This window comes from Eurosta solidaginis, chromosome 1, assembly GCF_040869045.1.
Source record: "Eurosta solidaginis isolate ZX-2024a chromosome 1, ASM4086904v1, whole genome shotgun sequence".
NCBI lineage: Eukaryota > Metazoa > Arthropoda > Insecta > Diptera > Tephritidae > Eurosta > Eurosta solidaginis.
The window spans coordinates 200,884,280-200,907,495 of record NC_090319.1 but is presented as its reverse complement, the minus strand read 5'-3'; the positions used below and the strand labels follow the sequence as shown (position 1 = coordinate 200,907,495).

General features: G+C 38.9%; 1 long non-coding RNA gene across 1 annotated transcript in view; it reads left to right on the top strand.

Annotated features, from left to right (window-relative positions):
- LOC137240577 (uncharacterized) overlaps window positions 1-8,961 on the top strand; it is an 87,762-nt gene extending 78,801 nt beyond the window's left edge. Inside the window, exon 2 of the long non-coding RNA XR_010949764.1 lies at window positions 8,765-8,961. This is a non-coding gene — a long non-coding RNA (uncharacterized lncRNA). The remainder of the gene's footprint in view (window positions 1-8,764) is intronic.
- Window positions 8,962-23,216: the final 14,255 nt, after the last annotated feature.

Here is a 23,216-nt window from a genome sequence, read left to right as displayed (position 1 = left end):
TCACATCATGATAAATAACAATATTTCGCAAACAAGATACCATAACAATAACTCAACCTAATATTAGTATACATAAAAATGTTACTACAATAAACAAACAATAACAACACTTACCAAACAAATTTTATTTCAAGTACATCGAATCATTAAATTATTGAATACTTACATCAGTATCAAAATATACTTTGAATGTAGTTAACACAAAAAAATACATTTCAAAATTCTATATAATATATACATATATATACTATAATATATATACAACACAAAATACAAACGTTTTTCAAACTACGACACAAAATTCTTACAGTAATCAAATACACATGTAAATTAACATTAAAAAAAATAAATTTTTCGTTTCACTGGAGGGGGAGTAAATGTAGGGTAATCTACTTTATTTAAATATACTTACTAATAGCCCCAAACCTTTAGACTTTGGGTCTCTGTCCTTGTCTGAGACCGATATTATCTTGGGTATATCCTCCTTACAGACCTCAATCAAAAATGATATTGATGGATTGTCCTCTTTTTTATTTAAGAAGTGTAGTATTTCTCTTTGTGTGCCACTGTGCCACATTTTCAATATTTCGCTATCGTCTGGAGTTTTTGTTGATCGCTGGAAGCTGGTGTCTATCACTCCTATCTTCAAGTCAGGCAATAAAAATGAAGTAAAGAATTATAGGCCAATATCCAAACTGTCAACATGTTCAAAACTTTTTAAAAGGTAGTTAAAAAACAAAGTATCATTCGCTATAAATAAAATAGTCGATCCATGTCAGCATGGTTTCATTGCGGGACGTTCGACTGCTACAAATTTGGCTGTTTTCTCTCAGTTTTGTGTCTCTGCGTTTAAGGAGGGATGTCAAGTTGACACCATATATACGGATTTTTCCAAGGCTTTTGACACAGTTTCGCACAAATTACTTCTGTGGAAACTTGAAAACATGAGCTTTCACTCAAGCTTTCTGTCGTGGGTGAAGTCCTATTTGGAAAATAGAATATCTTTTGTTGAAATCGAGAGAACTAAGTCTTATGAATTCTCAGCAACTTCGGGTGTACCACAAGGTAGCATCCTTGGTCCTATTTTGTTCTTAATGTTTATTAATGATGTTGGCTCATGCATAAACTATTCGAATTATTTGCTTTATGCTGACGACTTAAAACTCTTTCGGAGAATCTCCTGTACTTCTGATGCATTGCGTCTGCAAGAAGATCTGAATGCTATAAATAATTGGGCCTGTCAAAATAATCTGCGACTCAATATTAGTAAATGCTGCCACATGACGTATACTAAGTCTACGAATGTGGTTTCATTCGAGTACTCGATTTCAAATGTAACTCTTGCGTCAATTAATGAGTTTCGCGATCTTGGCGTAATTTTTGACTCATCTTTTACTTTTTGTAATCATGTAAACTTTCTCATACCAAAAGCTTATACCAACTTAGCTTTCTTGCGACGATATGCCAAGGATTTCAAGGACCCATATACCAGGAAAATCTTATACAATACCTTAGTGCGTTCCAAGTTAGAGTATGCATCAGTCATCTGGAATCCCATATACTCCTCACACTCTTTAAGAATTGAAAGAATTCAGCGCAAGTTCATACGATTTGCTCTTCAACCTCTGCACTTTGTTAATCCCCTGCCACCCTACAATGCAAGATGCATGCTTATCAATGTCTTGCCACTTGAAGTTAGACGTCTTGTTCAAAACGTAATGTTTATTTTTGACATAATATCCGGTGCCATTGACTGCTCAGAACTACTTGGGCAGTTGAATTTCAATGTCCCTAACAGAGCTCTCCGCTTTCACAGTACATTCCGCGTTGAAGTGCTGCGTTCGAATTACTTCAGTTTCGCACCTCTTATAAGAGGTCTTGTAAAATTTAATCGCCTATCCAGAAGCCTTGACCTGGACTTTGCCATGCCAAGGTCTCTGTTTAAGGCACGCATTGAGTCCTATTACTTATCTCAGTAAATCTTACTTTAAAATTGTTAAACTAGTACTAAGTTAACCTGTAATCTAGTCAGTAAGGTTGTTACCATTTGACTTAATAAAGATATGAAATATGAAATATATTTTTGTAAATTATTTTTGAATTAATTTATTTTGAATATTATTTCAAAAAGGAAAAGTTGTTGTCAGTTATTTTTAAATTTTCAGTGTGAATATTTTTATTAAAATTATAAATAAAATTTCATTTAAAATTATAGTTTACACTATAGTATCTAGATACCAGGTGATTGTATGATGATTGATGCAGTAAATTTAGATTTTTTTATCAAAGCTTTATATGAGATGGATTCAAGTGAATCACACCAAAGAATTTGCAAAACTCTTTGAAGAAGGTTTCTGAGGGGCCCGCGATTTAGAGGTACTATGACATTTTTTTAATTCAGGAGAGTCTTTAGTTGTATAGAGGGTAATTTTCATACCCCTGGGTGACTAGGGTCTCGAGATATAGGCCAAAACGTGGGCCATTGAATGCCTAGACAGTGTTTATACAATATGGATATCAAATGAAAGTTGTTGATGAGTGCTTTAGTACAGAGTAATATATTATCCAGAGACGGACTGGGACTGGGATTAGGACTAGGACTGGGACTGAGACTCGAGGTGGGACTGGGACTGGGACTGGAATAAAATACATACCACCCTCTGGGACAGGCAATAAGGGAAGCAGAAGAATGAGAAGAAATTGAGAGAAGAGAAAAGAGAGAAGGAGATTGAGAAAGAGATAGAATGAGACGAATATGGAGATAGACGAACCGAAAAAGACGGAGGGAGGAGTGAATAAAAGGATTAGAAAAAGTGAAGAGGGGGGGAGGGCAGAGTCAGACGGAAAAAGCTTATTAAAATGTATGCAGATAGGCCAAATTTAGGGCAGGACAACGTCTGCCGGGTCTTCTAGTTTAATATATATCCCGAGAAATTATATTAACATACAAACTTGCTTTGAACGAAATTTATTCTCTTTGCGGAATTAATTGGTCGCCTCTAGGTTACACACAAGTAAGATCTGTACATTTTTGAAAATTTTATACAGATAGGAAATTCGAATATAGATATGTTCAATTGTTAGGGTTCAATTTAAAATTTTGAGAGGGCTCCAATCTCCCACCCAACTTCACCTATCCTCTCTGAAGGGCGCTAAGGCATGCAAAGATATACACTTGGTTTGAATGAAATATATAAATTTAGAAAACTCCACCACCACCAAAATGCCATTAGCACCCAATTGTGGTTTAAATCAGAAGCCCCACCATAGAACAGTACTCGTAGCGCTAGACCTATCAAAAGCTTTTGTTGCGGTCAAGCATGGCACGTTACTGCAAGACTTGGAAGGGTTTACCCTTCCCCCATTTCTTAAAAGGTGGACCGCAAATTATCTGGGTGGTCGGCAGGCATCCGTGCAATTTAGAAACGAAATATCAAAGCCAAGAAGAATTAAACAAGGGGTGCCACAGGGTGGTGTCCTATCCCCACTTTTGTTTAATTTTTAGATATCAAAACAGACCTTCGCCACCGGAAGGAGTTACTATCGTTTCTTACGCCGATGACTGCACAATAATGGCCACAGGCGCGGGCCCACAGATCGATGAGCTTTGCAACAGATTAAACGGCTACCTCCCTGATCTCTCCAGTTTTTTCGCCTCGCGAAACCTGGCATTATCACCGACTAAATCATCCGCGACGTTATTTACAACTTGGACGTCCCAAATGTCGACCATTTTGAACATCCACGTCGATGGCACTACGCTACCGACCGTCCTACACCCCAAAATCTTGGGTGTGACGTTTGATCAGGATCTACATTTTGGTGAGCACGCAGCCGCAATTGTTCTGAAAATCCAGAGCCGTAATAAAATCCTCAAATCCCTTGCTGGCAGTACTTGGGGAAAAGACAAAGAAACGCTCATTACCACATACAAAGCAATTGGCCAGCCGTTTGCGTGCTACGCGTCCCCTATATGGTCGCCAAGCCCAAAAACTACCCACTGGAAGAAGCTACAGGCCTGCCAAAATACTGCCCTCAGAACCTCCACGGGCTGTCTTCTTCTTATTATTATTATTATTATTATTATTATTATTATTATTTAATTATTTAAAGTCAACTAACAAGAGTGGTCGACTAACAAAATATAAAGGAAAGTAACATAAAAAAAAGATAGCGTAAAAATATATACAAGTATAGAATTAAAAATGGAATAAATTAAAAATTTACAATTTCTTTTATCATTGAACAAGAACTAAAATTAAACTATCATTACAAATTAAACAAATAAACTTTAAGATATCAGTTGAGACTGAAAAGTATACCATTGCGTAAGGCAACAAACGAACATTCGATACTAATGCAATTATACAAGTCGTTATAGTACGAGCACCAAACACGTATAGGATCATTTTTGCCAAAATTTCTACGACACAGGGGTAAATGGAAGGGCACGTAGTGTCTGGGCGTCCTAGCAGGAACTGCAAAGCTCAATCGACTTAGCAGCTCAGAGGAGTCAACCTCACCTAGAATTAGCTTATGCAGGAACATTACCCCGAGTAATATTCTACGATTTTCCAGAGTTGGCAAATTAATGAGAAGAAGTCTACTTCTATAAGACGGAAGATGAAGATTTGAGTCCCAGTTAAAGGCCCGTAGAGCAAAAATTAAAAATTATTTCTGCACAAACTCAATATGAGTAATATATAATGGACACCAAACACACGAGCAATACTCAAGTATTGGGCGGACCAGCGAAGTGTAGAGGACTTTGGTCAGATACGGATCCTTGAACTCCTTAGCCCAGCGTTTAACAAAACCAAGGGTACCCTTTGCTTTATTAGTAATAGCTGAAATATGTGAGTTGAAGCTCAGTTTCGAGTCAAACAGAACCCCTAAATCGTTAATCGAATATATACGCTCCATAAGAGTGCCATAAAGTGCATAAGACGACAGGACATGCTTCACGCGATGAAATGTCATGAACTTACATTTGGAACAGTTTAGAACTAATGCATTTATTGTACACCAACGTTGAAATGAGTCCAAATCAACCTGAAGTAGATTTGAGCGAGTTAACTCCGAAGGCAAGCATGTATAGCAAATTTTTACATCATCGGCATACATTAGAGCTCGTGAATGATTCAAAATCTGTGGCAGATCATTTATAAAAAGAGTAAAAAGCAATGGGCCTAAATGACTGCCCTGAGGTACACCAGAGGTAACATGAATTGATTTTGAAATAATATTTTTATAAAGCACCTTTTGGGTTCTATTAGAAAGATAGCTTGAGAACCATGAAGTCAGACTCTTCGGAAAGCCCAGTAAATCAAGCTTCAAAATCAGAAGTTCGTGATTCACTGAATCAAAAGCTTTACTAAAATCCGTATAAATCACATCTGTTTGCTTGCAAGCCAAAAACCCATCCCGAACTAAAGAGGTAAACTCAAGTAGGTTTGTGGTGGTTGACCTACATCTCACAAACCCATGCTGAAAGGGTGATAATATGGAAGTACACGAATGTTGAAGCTGACAGGTAATTATTTGTTCAAAGGTTTTAGGGATAGCTGAAAGCTTAGCAATTCCCCTATAATTCTCAATATTAGATCTACTACCTTTCTTGTGCAGAGGTATGATAAATGACTGTTTCCAAATTGATGGAAATGACGCCGATTGCAAAGATAAATTGAACAATTTTACGATCGGCTCTGTTAAGTTCACAGCACAGAACTTTAGCATACAGCCAGGAATACCATCGGGCCCTGGAGAAAAAATCGGTCGGATAGTTAGAACTAACTATCTCGAACGGATAACCACCAGGTTGGGTACAGGTTGACGAATAGGTCGATTTGGAAAAGTCTGCGAATAAGTCGGCAATATCATGGTCAAGGCTAGCATTCTCGCCACCCAAAGACAAAGATGATGGAAATCCCGAAGATCTGCGCTTTGAATTAACAAACCCGTAAAATTTTTTAGGATTGTTAAAAAACTCAATTTTGCATCTTGTTAAATACGACTTGTAGCAGTTTTGATTCAGGCGTTGGAAATTGGAACGGGCAACTAAATATTTAGAAAAATCTTCAGAAGAACCAGATCTTTTAAAACGCTTATAGAGCCTCGATTTAATATTGTTCAGGTTAGCAAGTTGCCTCGAGAACCAAGGTGGTTAACTACTCTTAGCCTTAACAAAATGAACCGGAACGCAACGATTAATAAAGTCACTTAGGTAACTATAAAAAATAGACGTGGCAGCCTCAACATCAGTACAAGCATAAAGGTCAGACCAATCGTGGGAAGCTAACAGTTGATTAAGCAAATCAAAGTTAGCCTTTTTAAAACATCTCGAACGAGAACGACATAACACTTCCATGAAATTAATCGTAGGCAGTAAATTGTCCAGTGTAACCTCAAGTGTAGGGTGCAAGGGATCTTCAGGCAGGGATAAGGCAGGGATTCGACTGAGACCAGTACCTATTGAACTATCACCAAAAACTAAATCTAACAACTTATTTTTAGAGTTCACCACGTTATTAATCTGAACTAGCGGCAATTCCATAAGCGAACCAATGAAATCATGCTGAGTAACAGGAGTCAAAAAGTTTGAATCATCGTTGCCAATCCAACTAACGTATGGTAAATTAAAGTCCCCAAGAACCACTAGGCGATCGTTATCACGCAAACGAGAATGTAGGCTGTGGATAACTGCTTTATGGCAATCATAAACGTACATATCTGACCGAGGCGGTATGTAGGAACAAGAAATATATAAGAAAAAATTCGAGAAAAAGAGCTTTACAGCTATGAATTCAATGTCAAGCGCGTCCTCAAAGCTCAACAATTCAGTAGAAATACTGGACAATACAGCTATCAGGACACCGCCTGCTCTCGATTGACGATCACACCGAAAAACAACATAGTCATTTGAAAATAACTCTGAATTTAAATTATCAGGTTTTAGCCAAGTCTCTGTGAAAGCAATCACTTCCGCAGTAAAAGTAAAACTGTTAAGGTAAAATGCATTTAATTTAGAACGCAAACCACGAACATTCTGATAGTGAATAGTTACTTTTGAATCGTATTTGCAGGGCTGGTAATCAAGTTTTTTGAAACTATACGTGCGCGAGGCTCAACCTTCGACTTTGTGGTGTACAAATGTACCACCGAATGTATAGGCCAAAAAGATTTGTCAAGAACCATATCAAAATATACATCTGGAACTGATATTTTAAATGAAGAAAAATCCCTCACATACTTAAAAACAAATTTATGTGCACTAATTTTAATAGAACCTGTACTATTAATCTTAGCTAAGATATAATTAACGACATCAGACTCCGTCAGAGATGGATGCAATCTTGATACGAAAATTGCCCGTCGGGGCGGCACGGCAGTAACCAACCTAGGACCAGCCGGATCTAAATTAGTATCACCCAAATTTCCAGCAACATCAACAATATGTCCCCAGAACACCATCTACATAATGAGGCGAGAATACTCCCCATCAGTTCCTGTTGAATACCCAGAAACCTGGGCATCCCAAAAGATATCTGATGCATTTTGAGGAAATACGGCACCTGAGAACTCAGCCGTATGAAGCAAAAAAAAAAACACAAGCAGGTCCTTGGTGAACTCCACAAACAGGCGTCGGACCTTTATGCCGGGAATTGCCCGGTGAATCCAGTACTCAGGGAACAGTACCCAAAACTTGCGGAAGAGGAACGCATACTCCCCAGGGAAACGCGAGTCACTCTGGCTCAACTTCGTTCTGGATACTGTAACAGGTTAAACTCTTACATATCCAGAATCAACCCCGACATACAAAATGTATGCCCCGCTTGCAATGTGTCTCCACATGACACCAACCATCTCTTTAATTGTAATGTGGAACCAACGCCTCTAGCACCCCTTTCATTATGGTCCACCCCTGTCTTAACAGCAAGTTTCCTTGGACTCCCGTTAGAGGATATTGATGACAGCTTGTGATCGGTCGCAGCTATTAGGTGGGGGCGAAACATTGCTACAACAAGAACAACGGGGGCAGGGGCTGATGCTCGGTATTGCTACCTACTACGGAGATTGTAGTTACGAGTAGGCGCGGCTGTATGAGCTGGTGGCGCCGTGGAGCGCTAGCAGCAGCAGGGTACTTGTCGTGGCTTGCTGATCGTTATGGCGTAGACTACGGGACGCCCTTGTGCGTGAACAGCAAAGGGCCACAAAAGATTTTCAAAAGGTACGATGACGTTGGATTTGGGGTCTATCCGTGAACATCCGGTCCGGGGCAACCATCCCTTACGCGTGCCACACTGACAAGAGTGTGACCGTCCTAAAAAGATTCTTGTTCGGCAAACGAAGCAAAACCATTTCTCTGGACTGAGATCAGGTACAGGTCCCGGATTGAGTTCGATACGTTCCCAGAGCAGGAGAATATGGCGCAGTACCGCCGCAAGGATCTGGTCGGAGGATGAGCATTTGTGTGAGGGACGCAACAACTTAAATAGGGTTACTCTGAAATGACAGGCTTTGGCCGTGTCGCTCCGGTACATAGAACCTTGCTGCCTTGGGAGGTGCGTGATTGATTGTCGTGCTGCTCTGTTACGCCGAAAATAAGGAGCCTTATTACCAAAGAGATCGAAGAACCCATTTAAAGCAGAAGTTTATACCATGAATTCCACTTTCGCATACTATGAATATGACTTTAAAAACTGTCGGCTAATATATCAAAATTTGAAAATATTTGTCTATATATATATTTTTCTCTTCTTTTCAGCAAGCGGGGCTTTTCTGGGTTCAGCTCTATCCTTTTTGCTCTTGAAGAGAAGATCGTGGCCGTTTTTAGTTGGAACCGGGTTTGGTGTCGGAGTTGCTTATAAAACTTGTGAAAAAGAACTAAGATTGTAAAATAATTTTTAATGATTTCAAAACTACTTTATTAGTTCGAAATAAAAATTTCTGTTTTAGCACGGAGATCGAGTTTTTTAATTGTAAAACCTATATGACATACTCTATTTTTTCTTGGATTCCACGCTCGAAATACTGACGAAACTTTATCGGAAAGTCAAATTACAAAAACAATTTCCAACCAGAGCAAGAGAGACCAATATTGTTTCATTTATTTTTCGTAAAATTTTTTCACAATAAAACAATGAAAATACAGCCGCAAAATTATTGCAACTTCTTTTGGTTTTTCGTTACATATTTGTTCACAAAATATTCAAAATAAAAATAAAATTTTCATTTGTTAGAAAAAATAATGAAAAAACGACAAATGTTGAAAAAACCTATCGAAAAACAAACTGGTTCGTTTGGTTTTAATGAACTAGGTTTAGTTTTCCTTGTATTTCGTTAGTTTTTGGAATATAGTTACACGCCACCACGTTACAGCAATACTGAAACAGTATTAGGAAGGAGGGCGAGAAAAAATTTAATACAAAATACAGGAAAAATGCAAGAAAATAAAGTAGTGTCATGTAGGTACTACGGGATTACATATCGAGCTGCGAGGTAAAGGCTGCTTTTTTATGTCCAACCATCGTTTACCTCTCTTTGATTGAAAGTAAAAAAACTGACTTATGTAAAGCAGCCTTCAGCAGCTCCGGTCCGTTTTGTTCACCTCCGGCTAACTCTAATCGGGAGTTTACAGATAACCGCACGAGTTCTATGCATTATCGGGGGATTACCGAACAACATTGCAATATAAGCGTACGATATGCTCTCATGACATTCTTAAATGAATTTTTTCTGGCAGATGCAGCAAACAACTTCCTTGGACCGGCGTTGAGCTCAGTATCTTCCCGGAACGAGAGAATATGAAGCAGTGCAGTTGCAAAGAGCTGCTTCGAGTAGGAAATTTGGCGAGAGGGATATAACAAAGTAGCCCCTGTCTGGCAAGCGCTCCGATTGTATTTCTGCCATGAAAAGCTCTCAGTGAAAACTCATCTGCCTTGCAGATGCCGTTCGGAGTCGGCATAAAACATGTAGGTCCCGTCCGGCCAATTTGTAGGGAAAAATCAAGAGGAGCACGACGCAAATTGGAAGAGAAGCTCGGTCTTAGATCTCTTCGGAGGTTATCGCGCCTTACATTTATTTTTTTTTTTTTTTAAATTATTTGTGAATTGGTGCGCCAAGAAATTTTTAAAAATATATTAGCTTCTGAAGTCAAGGACGAGAAAAATGAGTAATAACAAGGAGGTAAGTAAAAAGAGTTTGTACTTTAGTCGAATAATCACAATGTTAGTTACGAAAAGTTAGGGAAAGTCACAGGATAAAACTTGTGAAAAAGAACTAAGATTGTAAAATAATGTTTAATGATTTTAAAACTACTTTGTTAGTTCGAAATAAAAATTTCTGTTTTAGCAAGGAGATCGAGTTTTTTAATTGTAAAACCTATATGACACCACTATATTTTTGCTTGGCTTCCAAGCTCGAAATACTGGCGAAACTTTATCGGAAAGTCAAATTACAAAAACAATTTTCAACCAGAGCAAGAGAGACCAATATTGTTTCATTTATTTTTCGTAAAATTTTTTTTACAATAAAACAATGAAAATACAGCCGAAAAATTATTGCACGTTCTTTTGGTTGGTCGTTACATATTTGTCAACAAAATATTCAAAATAAAAATACAATTTTCATTTGTTAGAAAAAATAATGAAAAAACGACGAACGTTAAAAAACCTATCGAAAAAAAAACTGGTTCGTTTGTTTTTAATGAACTAGGTTTAGTTTTCCTTGTATTTCGGTATATAGTTTACACGCTAACCCCAATACTGAAACAGTATTAGGAAGGAGAGCGAGAAAAAATGTAATACAAAATACAGGAAAAATGCAAGAAAATAAAGTAGTGTCATGTAGGTACAACAGGATTACATATCGAGCTGCGAGGTAAAGGCTGCTTTTTTATGTCCAACTATCGTTTACCTCTCTTTGTTTGAAAGTAAAAAAACCTATTAAACTATTTTATGAGCTCGAGGCCTTATCCAAATAAAAAAGGCAGTATAAATATTTTATATTTGTATTTTTATTTTATATTCGATATTTCGACTTCAGTCTGAAGTCATCATCAGGACTGTGAAACAAAACAAAACAAAAACAAAAATTATAACATTTTCAAAAATCAACCATAAAACAAATATCACTTACACAATTGTGTATGTTATACAGACTAACCATATTTGCGAAAATTAAAAATGTTGGAGACAAATAATCATACAAAAATATAAACAATATTTCAAAGCACCGTAAATGTAAACAAAATGTTTGCAAAAACAAAAGTACATGGAGTGGCTAAAAGTACGACATACAAGCATACATATATACATATATCATCTGATTTTCCTATTGTTGTGGGAGAGATCTTCCTACCGCGCATTGTTGTTGCCTTAAAACTAAGTTCCGATACACATGTGCGCAGTGGTCAGTGTCCGCTTTAAAATTCATCCTAGTACTATTAGGGTTGTTTGCTATATGAAGCATTTCCAAAGTAAATCTTTTATTATAATTTCTCTCCTCCTGTAAAATAGTTACATTATCGAAGTCTGGATAATGCCCCGTATCTTTACAATGGGCTGACAAGGCCGTCTTATTTTCTGAATAATTGTTTCTTAACTTAATATTAGATCTGTGAGCGGAAATCCTTGTCTTGAGTTTTAATTTTGTTGTCCCCACATATACCTTGTCGCATACGTGGGACCCGTCACCATTACACGGAATTCTATAAACAACGTCGGATTTCTCATGCTTTGGTATTTTATCTTTTGTACTGCTGTAGACCTTTCTAAGTGTGTGATTATATGTCGATGCTATTTGGTATTTTTCCCGATTGTAAGGATTTGAGTATTTTATTCGGTTCGTTACGCCCGGCAAATGTACTACTGATTTATATATTTTATCTCCCGAAGTTTGTCTAATTGTATCATTGTTCAACCTGATCACGGAATTTCTGAGCAATTTGTTGATTATCTTTATGGGGAATTCATTATTTCTCAGAGTTTCTTTGACATTTTCGATATTCTTCTTGTGAAAAATCTTGTCACTTATTGAGAGAACTCTTCTTATGAAGTTACTCGCCGTATTTATAACAGTTCTATTTTCGTGTTTTGAGTTAAAGTTTATGAGTCTACCTGATGCGGTCGGCTTTTTATACCAGCCAATAAGCAGCTTGTTATTCTTCCTTATAACAAGTGTATTCAAGAATAGTATTTTTCCATCCTTTCCTAATTCTATTGTGAATTTTATTGATTTGTTGCAGCTATTAAGATTCTTAAGCATATTTTCCACCTCCTCTGTTTTAACAACCGCAAACAAGTCATCCACGTACTTAGTTAGTAAGCGGAGTTTGTTGGTGGATTCCATTACGAATTTGGATAATAGTTCCTCCATTACTGTATCCGCTACGACAGGTGCTGCTGGCGATCCCATGGGCATCCCTGAACGCTGTTCATATATTTTATCATTGTATTTGCAATATCGGTTCTCTTTAATGCAAAACTTGATAATTGTTATAAATAGTTCCTTTGGTATACGTGTATGTTCTTTTATATGATTCCACTTAGAAGAAATTATCTCCAAGGCCAATTATACTGGAATGCTCGGAAATAAAGAAACCACATCAAATGACACTAAAGTCTCATCATCATGAATAAATTATCTTTTATTTTGTTCCTAAAGTCAATTGAGTCTTTAACGTTATACTTGGAGGTGTTTGTTATATTCTTAAGTATGTTTACTACATATTTGCATAAATTGTAGGACGGCGAGTTTATGGACGAGCAAATCGGTCGGAGAGGTACCCATTCTTTATGAATTTTTGGCAAAGCATATATTCGTGGAGGGTTTGCACTTTTGCAGACCAGACGATTCTTTTCCCTTAAATCAATAAATAAATACAAAAAAATACAAAAACGGTCTGAGCTGTGCTCTAAATTAAAAGCAAATCGCGAAATTAAATAAATCCTCTTAGTGGTTCACTGTATACTAGTTTATTCAATATAATAAGAAATATAGTTTAGTTCTAGTTACATAGGAATACCATAAATGATTGTACGAATGTATATTCATAGCCATGCACAACCAAAGATATTTTTCTTGCAAAGTTTTTTGACAGACGGACGGCATGTCTCCAGTGTTTTAGATGTGCGCACGATCCGAGGACCTAACATCGACTCGGACCATTATCTCGTTGCAGCCAAAATACGCACCCGCCTCAACGCGGCTAAAACCAAGCAACAAAAGACACAGGAAAGCTAGACGTCGAAAAGCTTCAATCACAACAGACTGCCAATGATTTCGCAACTCGACTCTCACACCTGCTCTGAGAGCACAACTCATCCTGAAGCAATACAGGAGCAGTGGAAGCATATCTCCAAAGCACTTCGTACTGCCGCCGAGGAAAAAATTGGTTACCGGCGGCCACGAAAAAACAAATGCTACGATGAAGAATGCCGCGTTGCAACCGAAAGAAAAGACGCTGCCTACGGGGCTACGTTAAAAGCGAGCGCGACAAGAGGAGTGTGTGATCGCTATCGTGAGTTGAAAAGGGTAGCGAGACGCCTTTTCAGGAAGAAAAAAGCAGAAGTAGAAAGGCGTGAGTGGGAGGAGCTTGAGCTGCTAGCCACTGGGAATAACGCCCGAAAATTCTACCAAAAAATACGGTGACAGACGGAAGGTTTTAAGACCGGGGCAAACTCCTGTAGGAATGAAAACGGCGACCTTGTAACTAATGTCCAGAGAGTGCTTAGATTATGGAGGGAATACTTTTCTGCTCTCCTAATTGGAGGCAACAATTCACCGCGCAGAGATGAAGAACCCGATCCCGCAATCGATGATAATGGAATATATGTCCCCCCGCCCGATCATGACGAAGTTAGAATAGCAATAACCAGATTGAAAAACAACAAGGCCGTGGGCGCTAATGGATTGTCTGCGGAGCTATTCAAGTACGGCGGCGAGGAGTTGGTAAGGCGCATGCAGCAGCTTCTTAGCAAAATATGGGCGGACGAGTGCATGCCCGACGGTTGGAATCTAAGTGTTCTTTGCCCAATCCACAAGAAGGGGGAGACTGCAAAATGCACCAACTATCGTGAAATCAGCCTTCTTTATATCGCATATAAGGTCCTTTCAAGTTTATTGTGCGAAAGATTGAGGCCCACCGTGAACCGGCTGATTGGACCTTATCAGTGCGGCTTCAGACCTGGTAAATCTACCATCGACCAGATTTTCACAATGCGCCAAATCTTGGAAAAACCCCGTGAAAAGAGAATCGACACACATCACCTCTTCGTCGACTTTAAAGCCGCCTTCGACAGCACGAAAAGGAGCTGCCTATATGCCGCTATGTCTGAATTTGGTTTCCCCGCAAGACTTATACGGCTGTGCAAAATGACGTTGAGCAACACCATCAGCTCAGTCAGAATTGGGAAGGACCTCTCCGAGCTGTTCGAAACTAAACGAGGTTTCAGACAGGGTGACCACCTATCGTGCGATTTCTTTAATTTGATGCTGGAGAAAATTATACTAGCTGCAGAACTTAACCGCACTGGAACAATATACTATAAAAGCGTGCAATTACTGGCATATGCTGATAACATTGATATCATCGGCCTCAACACCCGCACTGTTAGTTCTGCTTACTCCAAACTGGAAAAAGAAGCGGTAAAGATGGGTTTGATGGTGAATGAGGACAAAACGAAGTACCTGCTGTCATCCAGCAAAGAGTCAGCGCATACGCGCCTTGGCAACCACGATACTGTTGGCAGCCATAATTTCGAAATAGTAAAAGAATTCGTTTATTTTGGAACCAGCACCAACACTAGCAACAACATCAGCACTGAAATCTAGCGAAGAATCAATCTTGCCAATAAATGCTACTTTGGACTAGGTAGGCAATTGAAAAGTAAAGTCCTCTCTCGGCGAATGAAAATCATACTCTACAAGTCACTTATCGTACTCGTCCTGACGTACTGACGATAAGCCGTCAATATATGTCTGGGTAGACATAAACGAAGTTAATAGAGTTATCTACTAATGAGGGGAAAACCGCTGGGAGATCAGATTCTGCCACGAAGTTGGCGCGAAAGAAGTCTGCGAATAAATTAGCCACCGCAAAAGGTACAGAAGCTCGCTCCGTATTATAAAAGACTGATGAAGGAATAGACGAGCAAAGTTTTTTAGCCTTACCATAGTTCCAGAAAGCCTTGGGGTTTACTTTGATGTCAGATTCATAGTTGCTAACAAAAGACCTGTGGAGCCTCTTGCCTAACGTTTTGAATTTATTGGCGTAAAAAAGGTATTTACGTTTATGAGCCAAGAATTTGGTAGAGTTGAACTTTTTAAAATATTTATTCCTCAGATTCTTTAGTCGCTTTAGTTTCTTAGTATACCACGGAATTTTATAACAACTATTTTTCTTCCGCGGAATATTATTAATACAGATTTGATTCACGGTATTTTTAAAAACGTTAAAACTCTCAGAAAGATCATAACCCAGAAAAAGAGCTTCCCAATCAATCAAGGAGACCTCCTGAAAAATTAATCCAAAATTGCCACATCTAAAAGAAAGACCAAGAGACTCATTATCGGCAGTGATGCTGTGGAAAATGTAAAACTCTAGTAAGCGTAAGCGGTATGTGGTGGATCCCAGAGCTAGATAGTGGATCCAGATATTCAGTCACCATGCAGTTAATATTATCACTAATGAAGACAAGATCTAACATTCTAGATAACTGATTGGAGAAGCTATTTATCTGGGATAGATTGAAATTTAAGAAATTATCAATAAGATACACCTCAGAGGTACAGGAAACATTCGTAGGAATTAGATTTGAACTATTGTTGACACATGACCATACAATGTTAGGCAAATTAAAGTCGCCTAAAATACAGAAGTGATCATCAACATGATTGCGTACTATGCTAATAATCTTATCAACATGTGATTTATAGATATGATCCGGACTTGCAGGAGGAATGTAGATAAAGATTTTAGAGGTGCCCTGCACAGAGACACAGAGCTGATCGAGTAGTGAATTCTTATCAGTGGAATCCACTAACGATGAATGGAGATGACGGCGCACAGCGATCAGAACACCACCACCACGAGAGAGACCAGTTTTAGAGTAGTCCCGGTCTTTGCGATACACATTGTATAGGTTGCAGTCGAAAAATTCACCATCATAAAAATCAAACTTGAGCCAATTTTCGACGATAACGAAAACATCGTAATCAGCATGTGAGCTCATGTAAAAAGCATGCTAGATTTTGTTCTTACGCCAGAAACATTATGAAAACAAATATTTAGGTGCGTTGAACCGCTAAGACTACGTCTTCCGCACAATTTTATTTTATTTTTTTTTGAAAAAAATGAAACGGCTTAACCGTCACATTAGAGGGCCATAGATCGTTATTAAGGAGCTTACTGTAGTCTTTAGATAGCACCCGTACTTTGAAAGCAACTCTGACCAAAGTGTTGACATCGACATCTCTCTTAACTAACTTAAAGCAACCAATCTTATCAGCATCGATAAGAGCATGTTCAGAGATGTATTTAATAATATGCTCTTCCGTGACAGAGGGCTTAAAAGAGGATATGTGAATCCATTTGAATTTGACAAAACCATCCAACTCAGCATTATTATTGCTCCCTCTCACAACTGCATGTGACTTCTCCCTTGCAGATTTAGCCGCATTTGTTGGTTGTGCAGGCGCAGCAGTAGACTCATTAGGCGAAATAGGAGAGCTAACAGCGCGAGCAGCAGCAGCGAAAGAGCGAGTGCCAGCAGCAAGCGGCAAGTCAATGTTTGTGTCATTGTGACGATTGCTAAAACAAGCTTTGGCATCTGAGAGCACATTCGACAGAGAGCCAGTACCATTAGGTACAGCATCCGCTATAGTTGTTGTCAGAAGTGCTGTCTCACTGTTATTGTTATTGCCACTCGCATTTAAAAAAGATGATGAACACTGCTTATCATTGTCACATGAATTCACTCCCTTATGCACTGGCTGATGTGATTTGTTTTGTGCTTTATTTTGCATTGTTTCGCCTTGTTTTTTAGCTTTTTGATTTACGTCAAGTGCACTGACCTTTGTCTTTGAGCGCGTACGGATTTCACTTCTCTCATTGTCCACCTCATCCGTATGATTCTCTCCAGGCATTAGCAAGTCAAGAAAACTGCAGCGCACCAGCTCTTTTTTGCGCTTTTTAGAGCGCGAAAACATAGCAACGCACTTGTCACATTTATACATAATGTTGTTATTGTTATTAACAAAATTAATTGCACTTCCGGATAAATTTGTGCAACCTACATGAATTTTGGGGTGACAAACACCACAAAATAGAAAATCGCCCGGTGAGCACCGATCACTGCACATAGAGCACTTTCCCATTATAGAAACGACAGGTGTAAGAATTGAAGTAGAAAAACACCAACACAAGACCAACGAGCAACGAAAAACACGTCTGTTCAGATGAACTGTTGATAGTCATATTTGCTATATTGGCTATTTCATTTGAGTATCAACGGGTTTGCTTAAAAAAAAAATGCATACAACTATAAAACTTCAAATTCAAATCGTATGTGTGAATGCATATTTTATCTGGTAAAACTATACATATTTTTTTTTTTTTAAACACTAGAATACTACTAGCTAACTAGGTAAAGAAAAGGATAAGTGTACTAGATATATTTAAAAATGGTGCTAGATTCTCTAGGAAGCTAAACACGAAATTGAATAGATTTTCTGCTGGAATGAAATAAATGGTATTCAAGTGAAGAAATCAACCTATTACAACTTGTATTAAAAGCCTTTAAAAAAAATCAAAAATTCTTATTATTTGCTTTGGGTGTGTGTGGTGTTGCCTTGGCGTTGGTTTGATGAAGGCAACCGAAGGTGTTCGTATCTGTCTAAAGTCCTGCCCTTCGTCAGTCTCCGTACTGTCCGCTGAATTGTGGCACTTCACGCCCGTCAACTGATTTGCGAGAGTGGATGCTACACTTCCCTACTCCTGTCGTGGCGACTTCCTGTAAACTTCAATTACCGGTAATGCTGGATTACCAGTAAGGAAGCTTGAATAGCTCGCCACGACCACCTACTAAATTCCCCAGCGGGTTAGGGGATGAGAATATACCCGCGGTAGGTATGCCTGTCGTAAGAGGCAACTCAAATACCAGATTCAAGGGGCTGTGTAGCGCAACCCTTCAGGTTGCCTGCGCAATATATAGCTTCTCGAAACCCAATTGTCACCCTCACCTATCCTTGGCGAATCCTGTTTCACTAACAGACGAGGCTCTGGCGACCCCAAGCTCCTCATGGAATTTGGGGGTAGGGAGGGAGGGAATGGCCTGAAGGTTTAATGTGGCCACATAAATCGTTCCCGAGATAGTCGGGCTAGCACCTTAATGGTGCTGTGGTACCGGAGTGTACCGGATCTGTATCCGGAAAAGGACCATCACATCGATAACACTCCCTAAAGCCTTCGGGGAGCAACCTTATTGCTACAACAAGAACAACAACAACAATAACCACCTACTAAACTGTTCCTCCTAGCGCAATGCCATGTCAGGTACCACTTAACCAAACTGTCGAAGCAAAAAGAAAAGGAACCCTGACATGGTCACTTAGCTAATTCTTACAAGTTTGTCATGATAACACTAGTCACCAAGGTGAACCCCATTGACGCTGTCATCATGGCGGTCCCTGTCCAATGTCAAGAAAAGGAAATAATGAAATGGAAATACGATAATTGAGAAGATGAAAAATTATGGCAATTGAGAAAGAGATAGGAGATATATGATAGAAGACAAAAGTGACAAGTAGAAGTGGTAAGTATTGAAAGGATTACTGGGCTATTGCGTTGGGCGCCATTGTCATGTAGCTGTATGTTTGTATGGTGAGGAGTGGCGGCAAGCAGTTATGCTCGCGGGCCCCTGCTAGCTCGCCGTCTTGGCCGGAGTCTTTCCACCACCCCCACTCACAGCCGCAAAAAAATAGGTTCATACCTGCATTTGTTGGAAAAGAAACAAAGAAGGAAACAGGATCTGGAATTCGGTGGAAAATTCTAAGGGTGAAATCTAATAGAAAGGGAATATAATAGCAAGGATAAGGCCTGTCCTGTCAGGTGGAGTCCTCCCACCCTCCTCAGCACAACTTGCGTCAAGCCATGGGCACTGTGGTGACTCCTACTTCTTACAGTGCCCCCGAACCTGACACATGTCCGTCCGTCATTCAGTCACGTTTGTACTCACCTTCATCTACCTCAGCGCGCACAGAGGCAACACGCACACCTAGCCCTGCATGTTGATTAATTACTCAACCTATTTTCAATCATTCATTTTTATTTACAAATAATATTTTTTTCTTTCTTATATCTATGTTTATGCCCTACTATTTCTACTATCCCAATTGCTAGAAGTTAAATAAAAAAAATAGATAAAAACCCTAAAAAAATAAGAAAAAAACTAATTATGTGACCGAAAAACCTAATATTAAACTTCATAAATTCAGCTCTACTAATATATGCTCTTATCCTACATAAAAATAAAAAAAAAATATCTCAAAATAATAAAATTCAATAAAAATAAAATGAAATTGAACAATAGGTCAAACTTAGAGATTACAAAAACTATACTCCAAAACAAGAAAGTACCTTGTCTACAAAAAAAAAAAAAAATTATATGCCTATAAAACCTGAAATCGAGCCAAAAAAATTGACTTGATAAGATTAAGTAATGAATAATGCAAACTCTAAAAAAAACCCAAAAGAATGCTATCAATGACGGTGCGCGGCGACCCACCTTAATGTCCTGTTTGCACGTATCAAAACGCATACGAGATACTCGCTAAGCTGTAGCACGCTTGCTTAACCGCCCTAAGCTTGTCCTAGCGAGCAATCCCTGACCTAACACAATCTACTAGCGGAATTTATTATAGAGAAAAAAACTGGTTTTGAGAGGATGGAGGAGGACTTAAAAGATTCACTCACTTTGACTCTAAGCTAATGTATGAGCAAATATGCATATACATATATTTTCCTCTTATTTTTCTCGCTACTAAATCATTCAATAAGTTAGCGGTGGATTAGGAGCGCAATTATTAATATATGTACATACATATGTGCCTATATGTCTCTTGGTATGATATAACACTCACCTGGTCACTCCGTTGCTCCGGTACCGGCGCTCTTGAGCACCTGTTGCTGAAAAAAAAGAACTGAAAAACATATATGCTTTACATATATTCCCCTTTTGAGCGTGATCGCTGCGCTGCATTCCCTATCATTTAACTTGGGATATTCTACACGGTTGACCTCAATGCATGCGATCAGATGTTTAATTAAACGTGCATAACAAATTGGAAAGGGGAACTAAAAAAAATCTATAAGAGTTTTTTTAGTTAATATTACCCAACGGGGCTCAGCGACCGAAGTTTCTGCGACTATCGATGGCTGGGCGGAGCCCGGGAGAAAAAATACTACGGGTAGCTATATCTACTAAATCAATGCAATTAAAAAAGGTAACAAGAGAAACACTAGTAAAATTTATAAGTAGATAGTGGTATAAAAAAATTTAAAGGCATAAAAAGGCAGATCTTGGGATAAGATTTTGACCCTGTTTACAGGCCACAATTGGTGTAAAAGAAACCCAAACAAAATAATTTAAAAAAAATGCAAAAGCAAAATAAAATGAAGAAAAGTGTAAAAAAATCGTAGTTTTCCAAGAAAAATTACTCTAACGCAAGAAGCCAACTGAATTTTGGCCAAAAACCAAAAGAAGAAAATTATAAATCAAACATAAAAAAGTGAGGTTTCATACCCCTCTGTCCTATCCTAAGTGATCATCATCTAAGTGTACATATAATACAATAAATTATATAAACATCAACAAAATTCTTCCGAGCTGCCTTATTTGGGTTCCGGACCAATTTCTAATGTTTGATGTCCCTTGGTGTTGTTGTTGTGGTAATGGTGACGGGGGTTGTTGCTGTAGTTGCAGTTGCCGCTGTATATCGGGCGTCTGTCGCTTCTTTTGCCTCAATGTTGTTGGGCTTTCTTCCAACTTAGGTTTTTCGGTGTTGGTGATGGTGTGGTAGCAGTTTTGTTTAGTGTTGTGGTACGTGATTGGTCTTGTCTTGTTTTACTGTAGCTGGGCGTATTTACTTCAGGCTTGGTGGCATCAAATTACAATTAGGCTTGTGGCTTTGGTGATATCTAGTTACTGATGCTGTTTGGGTATGTGCTCCTGTGCTAAGCAAGTGGTGGTGTGCAGTGTGTGTGGTGTTTCTTTCGGTGATGCGATCTAACAAAAAAATAAAAAATAAAAAACAAAATGGAAAATGGAAAGTCATTAGCAATAGCTTACAGTGGATTATCTTGCGCATGCGCATGCCACAAATAACATTTTCTATTCTATTGTTTGTTTGCCCAAATATCCATAACCGCACAGCTGTGAGCCTATCTGGCAGCAAGGATTGGGGCAATGGAACCTTTTATTTGCCTTGCTTTAACGATGGGGCATGGAGAATCCCAGACCCCCTTAGTAAGCCAAGGGAAATATCTATTATCTACAGAAGCACAATTGTTTAAACTTACCTTGTACTCAGGCAAGTTGCCGAGGTTACACAAATTTTGGGGATATGTACCCCGCAATCCCGTGGCACACAAAACTTTGGTCTAAATTTCAATCCGTGTTGACTTTAAGGACCGCACTCGCAATATATTCGCGTACAAATTCTAGCTTGTTCCTTTTTTTTTTCAAAGAAAAATCAAAGATTTCCACCAAGCACTTTAGCACTTCACTGCACAGTTTACTTTGAACTTTGGCCCGTTGCCTTGTTTCACCCCCTTTTTTAGCCAATCTCGGCCTATAGCAAGTTAACTTAGAAATGAAAAATTTTCACCAACACTTATGCAACTTACTTTCGGCTTTTCCGTTTTCACACGTACATGCCGCCCAGGGGCTTAAGGAGTCATCTCCGTAAGCATTTTGAGGAAATTCGACACCCCAGAACACAGTCGTATGAAGCCAAAAAACACAAGCAGGTCCTCAGTGAACTCCACAAACAGGCGTCGGACCTCTATGCCAGGAATTGCCCGGTGAATCCTGTGCTCAAAGAAAAATACCCAAAACATGCAGAAGAGGAACGCACACTCCCTAGGGAAACGCGAGTCACTCTAGCTCAACTTCGATCTTGATACTGTAACAAACAGGCTAAACTCTTACCTATCCAGAATCAACTCCGACATACAAAACATATGTCCTGCTGGTAACGTGTCCCCACATGACACCAACCAACTGTATTGTGGAACCAACGCCTCTAACACCCCTCCCATTATAAATAAAGTATGTAGTGTCATGTAGGTACAACTGGCGATAGGAGGGATATCGGACGAAGAGAATCTCCTATGTTTTATGGTTTCCCAGGCTTTAAAAGCGGAACCACCCTGGCCATTTTCCATTTTTCGGGGATGACGAAGGTGAACAGTGACAGGTTGAAGACATGCGCTATAGAATTAAATCCCCGTTTGCCTAGTTCTTTCAGCATCGGCATGAATATGCCGTCTGGGTCTGCTGCTTAAGATGGTTTAGCGTGAACGATGACATCGTCAACCTCTTTGGCGGTGAAGGTAATTGGGGACGCGCTGTATTTATGCTTGTGTGCGCGTCTGTTGGCCCGCCGTCTGGCTTTGTCAACCGTAGAATGCATTACATTATTGTCGGCAAAAAATGGACCGCCTCTATTTCCGCTCTCGCGATTTTTTCTGTGGACGTTATACCCAGAGCAGGTCTACAAAGCAGATCTTGCCGTGAGTTTGGCCTCTTGGATCGCACCAATGCGGATGTTGTGCCGCTTCATAAAATAAACTATCTCCGTGATCTTCGCAGTAAACTGCAGTATTCTGAAGTGCAACAGGGGAGACGTCGCACAGTGGCATTATTGCTTGGTTTAGACGCGAAAAAGTAAATTTTTTTTAAATTTGAATGCAGTTGGTTTTTAAAATGTCCACAGTATATAACGGTAATTCATCTATATATATAAAAATAAGTGCACATTTTTGGTGTTACTTTATAACTTGAGACCGGCTCCACCAAATTCAACCAAATTTCTGCGGTACATTTGGACTATCATGTAGATGGTTTCTGTAAAGTTTGATTGAATTTGGTTGAGCGGTTCATGAGATATATAACACCAAGCTACGGCTACGTTTCATACCAATAGATGATGGTTAT